General features: G+C 46.3%; 1 pseudogene; it reads left to right on the forward strand.

The window, feature by feature from the left end:
• The first annotated feature begins 698 nt into the window (after positions 1–698).
• LOC146066101 (U2 spliceosomal RNA) lies at positions 699–824 on the forward strand (annotated as a pseudogene).
• Positions 825–9,726: the final 8,902 nt, after the last annotated feature.

The raw sequence follows: 9,726 nt of genomic DNA on the forward strand, positions 1-9,726 counted from the left end.
GAGAGAGAAAGTTAGATTTGGTTGCAGGGCCGGTGCAAGGCACCGGACCGCCCCAGGCGAGTCGGGGTGGGGGCGCCCCGATGCCGGGGGAGGGGGGGGTACCTGTCCTGCGGTGCTGTGTATTTAAAGCTGGCGGCGGCAGCCGGGGGGTCCCTGCAGTCAATAAGAAATAACGAGCGCTATCTGCCTGGCTACGCGGAAGCGCTTCTGTTGTGAAAACACTGGCCGCACGGCGCACGCTGATTGGCTGAATCTTAGCCAGTCAGCGTGCGGACAGTGTTTTCACAACAGAACAGTGTTTCCACGTAGCCAGGCGGATAGCGCTCGTTATTTCTTATTGACTGCAGGGACCCCCCGCTGCCGCTGCCGCCGCCGCCGCATGCTTTAAATACACAGCGCCGCAGGACAGGTACCCCCGCGGCACGGGGGCAAAATGCCGCCCTCCAGTGGCCGGCGCCCTAGGCAAATGCCTAGATTTGCCTAGTGGTGGCGCCGGCCCTGTTTGGTTGAGTTATATTGTTTCTATGCAGGGTAAATACTGGCTGCTTTTTATTATTACGCTGCAATTTAGATTTCAGTTTGAACAATCCCCACCCAAATCTAACTCTCTCTATACATTTTACATCTGCCCCACCTGCAGTGCAGCATGGTTTTGTACATCTGAGAAAAATCTGCTTTATTAGGACCCCCATGAGCTAAACGCTTCTCAGCCTTTTGGCTAAGATCAAGTGTAGTATCTGTTCTAAACAGTGGGTGTGGACTGACCTCTGGAGAAAGGCTTGACCTACTAACTGCTCTAATGGGCAGAGGGCATGGGACCCCTCATGCTTGAGAGTAGAGATGTGCGGCGGCCTCTTTTTCTGGTTTTGGATCTGGATCTCCCTTCGTGTTTTGGATGAGGATTGGTTTTGGCAAAACCACCCTTGCGGGTTTTGGTCTTGGATCTGGATTTTTATGAAAAAATCCTAAAAATGGCTAAAATAACAGAATTTGGGCCTGTTTTTGCCCCTAAAGTATTATTGACCTCAATAACATTAGTTTCCACTCATTTCTAGTCAATTTTGATCACTTCACAGCTCACAAAATTGTTTTAATTTACTGTAATTGGGCCAAACGGGTATACCGAGGTAGCTGGATGACTGAGCTAAGCGACAGCAGTGGGCATCACATACATGTGGACCTTACACTTCTAACCTATATAAGTGTACCACGTCTCCTCGCATGGCTTGCTTCGCTTGCCATGCTTCAGGCACGGTGCACCCTAAGCTCAGAACACTATAATAATCTAGTGCTATGTCCACTTGGAAAGTAAAGTCTGAAAAACACAGGTTTTTTTAAAGAAAAAAGAGAAAGATTCACGTCGACCATTTCAATGTCAACATATTGCTTGTGTTGACCTTTTCACCATGACCCTTTTCATGTGTTGACCTATGGCCTGAAGACCAATAGTGGTCAAACTGCCGATCGAATCGTCATGTGCACGCCAGTAATTGGCAAAGAGTGGATCCAGCCTCCAATAATGATGGCACGACTAGCTTAAGTAGAGCTGCTGGAAGATATGATTGGCCGCGAGTGAGGGGAATTCCGGGCTACATGGCCAGAGAGCACAGTAGGTGAAAACAGACACTGGAATACTAGACAAAATGGCTGGGAGGAGGGAGGAGGATACAAATACAAATATTGTTGAAAACGGAAAAATGCACAATAATGACTCATAATGTTTTCTAAATTTAATTCTGGGCTTTTAATTGACGCTGTTTCCTCAATTAAAATAACATTTAACAATTCTGACAGTGAAGAATGTTTACGCTATATTTATGGTTTCCTCTTCGGTAATAACCGTAAGCTACTTTCATTATTGGTAGATAAAACCACAAGTTATTGTATGATTTGGGAAATGTAATAACATGACATTGTCACAATTATCTCATATGAGCATTACTGGATTACCACTTGGTTCCAGTAAGTATCTTTTAATTTTTAACGAGTTTGTATTTTATGTTATTAGCCTTAAATAAAAAATACCTGATTTAAAATAAACTAACACAAATAAATGTATAAGGTGTTAGGGCGGGATGTATTAAAATACATTGCCGCCCTTCGCCGCCCCTCGCCGTGATGCTGCCGCATATGTACTAACATATGCGTCTGGCATCGCGGTGCGGTGACGGAGGCCCCCCGCGATACCTGTACTCTGGTGTGCGGGGGGTCTCCGTCACCTCCCTGCCGCCAGGCTCTCCTCTCACGCCGGGGACAGCTAAGCAGGCTGTCCCCGGCGCTTCCTCCTCCCCCCTGCAGCCGGAAGGATGTCTGGCTGCTTCACTAGGGGGAGGCAGGGCTTACCTTCCAGGGTCCAGGAGGACCCTTCAGGAAGGTAAGCCAGAGGGGGGGTCGGCGATGCGGCGGGTTTGCGTCGGCGGGTGGCTAAAAGAAGCCCATAGGCTTCTATAGGGTATCGCCACCCAAAAGTGGCGATACCCTTCAGTGCGGTATCATTTTTGATACATTGGAAAATGCGGTAAAACCGGGGTTTTACCGCATTTTCCATTTGATACATCTCGCCCTTAGTACTGTACTACCACAAAGACAGATGTTGGTATCCTATTAGCAGCGGTAATTTGCTGCGGCTAATAGCTACACCGGGGGCTATCAATAAACATGCAGCTGTGTTCAGTGCCAGATTAAGCCTTCGGGGGGCCCGGGGTACTTTAGACAGGGGGGCCCCCTTGCACTTGTCATTACTGGCTGCAAACTGCATGGGAGAATATTACACTGTCAAAACACAGAGTAAAGGCAGAATAAACTTGGTCAATGGGTAACTGCAGGGGGAGACCTCACAGTCCTAGTGCTGCCTCTGATTAAAAACCCTCCCATGACTAAGCTGCTGCTGCTGTTCTCCATGGGCCTGAGAAGCATGTTAATGAGCTCCACCAATCAGAGCTCAGCACAAACCTCTCAGCCTCTGCCCTCTGGTGCAAAGTGTCATGGGACTTAGTCAACTCCCAGTAATGCACAGCACACTTGTGCAGTCAGTGTGCATTGGCTCCCGATGCTCAGCACCATTAATCATTGTCACATTGGCATGTAGGTGAAGCTGCAGCATTACCCCATCCCCATGCAGAATATCTTAAGCTAAAAAAAGTGTCAACCACAGGGGGCCCCTAGCTAGAGGGGGGCCCACGGGTACTGACCCCTTGTGCCTCCATTATAATCCGGCCCTGGCTGTGTTCCATTCATGTGATCCCAGTTAAGGAGGCTACTGTATCCATCAAATCTGAAATGTACGAGGAGCATATAATCTGATTCGACTGGAAGATGAATGGAAGATGGCCTTCAACACTTGAGATGGACATTGTGAATGGTTTTTCCCTTCGGTTAATGAAATGCTCCCTCAGTATATCAGAACTATGTAAATTAAATATTCCATAATGTACTGTTCTTCTATGTAATAATTTTTTTGACAATATACTTATCTCCTCCACAAAACTTAATGCTCACTACTAGCAAGTCAAGAAAGTGCTTCAACGTCTTGGGTCTGACAGGTTGTACTGTAGGATAAGACATTCATTTTTAAAGTGGAGTTGGTCCCTTTACTTTGGTACATTGTTTCCAGTTTGTGTGTGCAAATGGACACCAAGAAGGTGCAGGCTATCATCAATTGGTCTGAACCCACTAGCAATCCAAGCGATACTTTGAGTTCACCAATTACTGTCTGAGATTTATTTAAGGGTTAACCATTATTGCTGTCCTCATGACCATTCTCATAAAAGGAACCAATCCTCAGCACTGCTCAAAAGAGGTTCAGCTAACATTCCAACAATTTAAGCAAGGTTTTGTCACAGCACCAGTCCTCCATCAGCCTGCTTTTTCTAGACCATTACTTCTTGATGTGGACATCTCATCAGCAGAAGCATGGGCTGTACCGTCACAATGAGTGGTAGATGGCCAACATCACCCTTGTGGCTTCTTTTCAAATAAATTCTTCCCTGCAGGGAAAATAATATGCTATGTGGGATAAGAAAATAGTCGCCATAAAGAGCAGAGGCATCTCTGAAAGAAAAATCCTTATTTTTTTTTAATACTGGTGTTGGCCATGGATTTTGTAAGCAATCAACATCATCAACTTTGCCAGAGACTTCTTATGTGGTGCAGCCAGCAGCAATACCTACCCCCTTACCCTCTCCTCCTCTTACCAGAAACCTACACCATGACTAAGAGAAATCATTACATGTCGGTGAGTGGCCAATCAGCTGATTGGTCACCTCACCTAAAGAGGCACCTGAATGTAGCAGAGTTTCCAGGACTTTATTGACTCTTCACTAAGTGCATCAGGTCCTAACCAACTATCTTTGAAGAGGAAGATCTAATATCATATCATACTGTATATCATCAGAGGACAAATTAATCTGAACCTGATATAAGAATCCAAATATATCCCCTGTTCCAAAAATAAGTAAATTTAGTATCTGGTGACCATTTTTCCACTAGCAAGTTATTATTATCAAGTTTTATTTATAAGGCGCCACAAGTGTTACACAGCGCCGTACAAAAAGCATACAATAGAACAGTACAGTGAGACAAAACTTAACACTACAGTAAATAAATAACAAAAAAAGGTACAGGTAACAAAGAGCACCACAATACAATATACAATACAGCTTAGCTATATGTAGCAAGGGAGTAGTCAGTGTACTACTATGGGCTGGCGGCCATAGGCAGGAGATGAGCATTTTCCAGCAGGGGAGTATACGCGCAAAGATGGTCGCTGAGTAGAAGAGAGAAGGAAGTGAATTGTGAGAAGAAGAGGGCTATGATGACAAGAGGGAGGAGGGCCCTGCTCTGAAAAGCTTACAATCTAGTGGGAAAGGGGGACAGTCAGATAACATGAGGTGCAAGAAAGTGGCAGGTGGCCTGTTGACAGAATATAAGCAAAGCAGAGATGATCAAGGCATGAGGCAGGGGGTTGGAGGAGCAGCCTAAGGATTAGATTATGCAGTGTACAGAGAACAGGTGAGTTTTCAGTGCCCGTTTAAAGCTTTGCAATGTCGGGGAGGGGAGAGCATTCCACCGAAGGGATGCAGCATGGGCAAAATCTTGAACTCAAGCATGAGAAGCAGTGACCAGGTTAGAGGAGAGCTGACGGTCGTTGGCTGACCGTAGAGGGCGGGAGGAAGTACTGTATGAAGGGAGTTTTAGATGTATGGAGTCATAAGCTTGTTTCCAGTTTGGTATACAGGAATCTGAAACTGAACATTTTTTGCCAACTTCTTGATCTTCTTGATATACTTCTGCATCTTCATGGAACCAGCCTTGAGCAGGCAGCCTAAGAAGGTCTAAAATTTTGTTGAAATTCAATAATTAGGGACATTCTTGCTCATTGATCTGATCAGGGGTGGAACTACTGGTGGTGCAGCTGGTGCAGTGCACCGGGGCCCAAGGGAGGCAATGTGGCCTGCCGCCGCACTTAAGCATTTTAAAAAAAAACTGTGGCATGCGTGCAGGCCACTACCAGGGAGCTACTGCTTACAGCCAGTAACTCAGTCCCTGTCTCTGCCTGGCTCCAGGTCCCAGTATCAAGAGCTCCACTGCAAGAGCTCCACCACCCCATCTGCCAGACAGCAGGAGCTCAGTATCCCTATTGTCTCTGTCCCCCTCCGCCCAGCAGTGGCACCTTTGTCCATGAAGCAGTGGAAGCTAGGTCCCCCCTCCCTCCGCTGGCTCCAGGCAGCTCCATCCCCCCTGTGCTTCCTCTGCCGCAGCTGGGCAAGAAGATACAGTATAGGCTGCAGCACTGCCGACTTCCTCTGTCTTTATGGCACTACAGGGCGCATTATGTATGTGGCACTACAGGGGGCATTATGCGTGTGGAACTATGGGGAGCATTATGCATGAGGCACTATGGGGGGCATTATGCATGTGGCACTATGGGGGCATTATGTATGTAGCACTATTGGGGGCATTATACATGTGGCACTACTGTGGGTATTCTGTGGGGCATTATGTGTGGAAGCAGCACTGCTACTGCAGGCATTATGTGTAAGCGGTGTTGCTGGGCATTATGCATGAGCATTATACATTATACAGAGCTGATGGAGTGCGGTGGGGTTTCGCCAAGTCAGAAAGGTACACCCCTCTGCCGGCTATCCCCTGATGGTTCCCAGCCTTCCGGCGCCTGCTGCTTTAATCAAACAAATAAAGTATAACGTTAAAATACACATCACACATATACATACTTACCTGTAGGGTCCACCGTAGGCCTGTCCTCTTCTCCATGTAGAATCCATAGGATACCTGTCAAAAGAATTCAAACCCACCATCCCATTGCATCCTCTTTGTTCCATGTAGGCAATCCACAGGTCAAAAAATAAAAATCCAAACAGAAACTGAGGGTCTGCTTGTTTACACAAGCAACCCCTCCCCAAGACTGAGAGTAACCTTTAACATTGCGCTGTACGGCGGGAGCCGCTCATAGATGCCCATGTTAAAAATTCATAACATGCGTCCCCCAGGGTCCCGGCCAGGGCTGACCACCCACAGGTTGATGCTTTGGCTATGGGAGTTTATAAAAAAAAAAAAGTCTGCCTGGCTGTGGCATTAACCTTCTGGCTGGTTTGAACTGGGTGCTGGTTTAAGAAATACAGGGGGACTCCGCATATGTGACTTCAGAGCCACTTTTATATGTGTGCACCTTCACCATCATTCGATGGTCGCCGACCATCAATTGATGTGGGTGGATCCCACTAGGCTGCGAATGGAGGTTACTGTGTACCCTCCATTCGCAGGCCCTGAGAGGTAATCAACCAGAATAACCCCCATAGTGTAAGTGAATGTTTTCTCAAAATAAGAATGAAAATGTGTGTTCCGGATGCGTCTCTAACAGACAGACTGCCTGTCTAAGAGAAGCATTCGGAACACACAACACCTGCCTGCTGCCACAGCAATTTAGAGCATTCACTTAATGGATGTCTCGGGCCTTTTTTAATAGAGAAGATAAAACTACAAAGGGATTTAAGACCCAGGCTTTTTCCACTAGAGGAAGATATGGAATGTTCTGTTTCCAAAGCAGGTTCTGATTTTGATCCAGAACATATTTCTAGAGCAGCTATTTTCTTTTCTTATTTGTAGCTTCTGTAAAAACAGAAGATGTAACCAGAGTATTGTAAAGTTTCTAAAAGCCTTATAGGTATTATATTAATACCTATTAACACCATTTTATAACAAAAAAAAAGGTAGATGTTATATATATATATATATATATATATATATATATATATCTACACACCTCCCAACTTTGAGGAGGGACGCTCTTTTTTTTTTAAATTCAATAATTTTTATTGAAGATTTTTTTTTTTTGCACAGTCAACAATAACAACCCAAACATAGAAAAAGATAGCCAGTAAAGCAGTGAAGTCAGAGCTGTACACTTAGTGCATCAGGATATCTCAGGGGCACATACACGTAATAAAGCAGTAAGGGTTAATGTTTCACCTGCAAGATACAGATAACAGCACAGTTTAAAAGCTGTAGTCCACCAGTACCCGAAGGCGCCAATCGGGCACAGATACACACAGCATATGTCCTAACTAAGGCATACAATAAAGCAAAAAATATGAAGCAGAGCGCTTTGTTTCCTCCCATTATGTATATAATGGGCGGTATTCAATGAGCCTGATTCGCCATGTTTTTATGGCGAATTTGTGCTGTTTGGCGAATTTTGGACTAAAACGGTGAATCACCCTATTCAATGACCACATGGCGAATACATTTGAAGGTTTTTTCGCCATGATTCACCGAGTAGCAATCGCTATCTTTTTATGGAGAAGTGGAATGTGAACTTTTAAAATAAAGTGTTTTGTTTTTTACATTTGGTGTCAAAAAATCAGGAATTTTATTCTAAATAGGGGCATGCTATTTTTATTCATGTGCTGTAAGCACATGAATATATATTTAATTAAAAAAAAAATTTTTTTTTTTTACACAGCAGCCAGCAGGGGGCGCCGGAGCCGAGCCGCTCATTACATATTCATATATTCACTGCACCCGATCGATAAGATCGGGTATAGTGAATATACGGTCCCCTGCTGGCACCCCCGGGGGGCATCCTGTGCTGCCTGGCACCCGGGGAGCCCACCTCCCCCCCACAAACGTTCTGGGGCAGGCAGAGAGACTTCCATCTCTCTGCCTGCCACCGTCCTCAGGCTCCCTGCGGCATTCGCCGCAGGAGCTCATATTCACCAGTCAGGGGCAGCGAGCCCCTGAAACGTTGAATACCGGAGCCGGCGAGGCTCCGGAACGTGGCGAATGTGCAGCGAATCTTAAAAAGGATTCGCTGCACCTCGCAGGTATTCTCATTGAATACCGCCCAATGTCTGCGGTGCTCTTGAGGTCCCTGCAGTGCCCGTACTGACTAAGACTAAACTAGGATAGCATATATCTAGCCACCTAAAGAAGAAGGATATAGAATCAATAAACACAAACTAACCCCCAAAAGCAACCCACCCGAAAAAGACCCCCCACCCTGTATTACCTACACCCAACTTGAGGTATACCTGGAGCCCTAAACCTTACCCCTCCCCACTAACTATAAATCCTACCTTCTACTACCTACCCCCCCCCCCCCGTATGAACAGGATATTTGTCGGGTGAAAACTCAGGGCAATGGAAAAAGGATCTTAAGCTAGGATAGATGGAGGCCAGCACACCTACAGGAGATATGCACAGTTTGCATAGAATATTCAAGTGTATACTATACATATATTTTCTGTGACAACAAGAAAATACAGACAGGTTATGAATAAGACAGTGTAATGCTGAGAAAATAGCAAATTAGAACAAGAGATAAAGTGGGCATTCCAGAGTTTTATAGTGCAGAGTCTAGTCCGGCCAGTTTTCGGTGCCATGAATGGGCCGCGGTATAGTAGAAGACCCATATCTCATCCCTTGGGGACTCGCAGAAGTACAGCAAGGGTAGTCAGATAACGAAGTGAAGACTTGTAGAGTTGTCAATAGAGGAGAAGTGAGAGATATTTGGCAAGACATAGCCATAGCAATGCGGATGTGTATGGGGTACCAGGTACTTTCAGAGCCAGCAGGATCCATCCTCGGAAAAGCCTCCAGGGCATGAACAGGTATAGGAGTCATAGGGGTTGCAGACGCGGGATATTGATGCAGAATTTTTCCAGCCACAAAAGGGTATTCGTCCGAGACATAAGAAATAGAAGGGGTTAACTTCCGGACATCATCAAGCCTGCCAGCAAGTCTATCAGCCGAGGCAGATATAGCCTGAAGAATTTGTTGCAGGCGTGCTTCCATACCTGCGCCAGCAGTGCACACCTCCAGACTATCCGTCAGGCGATAAGTAGGCAGGCTGCTGTAAGGGAGGCTTAGTAGATTGAAGTATGGTGGTGGCTAGCACACCACCTAACCTTTAGGGATATTGGTAGCAGCAGGATATCTGGCTGTAGCGTCCCCTAAGCAAAACCAAGTGGTGTGTAATAGGTATAGAGCTGACCCCGCAGGCTCCAGAAAGCAGACACCATATGTAGCCGCTGTACCCAGCACAAGATCAGGTCTATATAGTTACCCCAGTCCAGGAGACAGGCAGGCAGGGCAGCGCCGTTCCCTCCGTGCGGCTGAGCGACCTGTCTCAGTGAGATCAGCTGTCACTCTCTCCGCTACACCCCGGAGTACTTCCAGACGCCCCCTCCCGCCGAGCCCCCCGACCAG

This window comes from Crinia signifera, chromosome 3 (genome assembly GCF_055691185.1).
Source record: "Crinia signifera chromosome 3, ASM5569118v1, whole genome shotgun sequence".
Classification (NCBI taxonomy): Eukaryota; Metazoa; Chordata; class Amphibia; order Anura; family Myobatrachidae; genus Crinia; species Crinia signifera.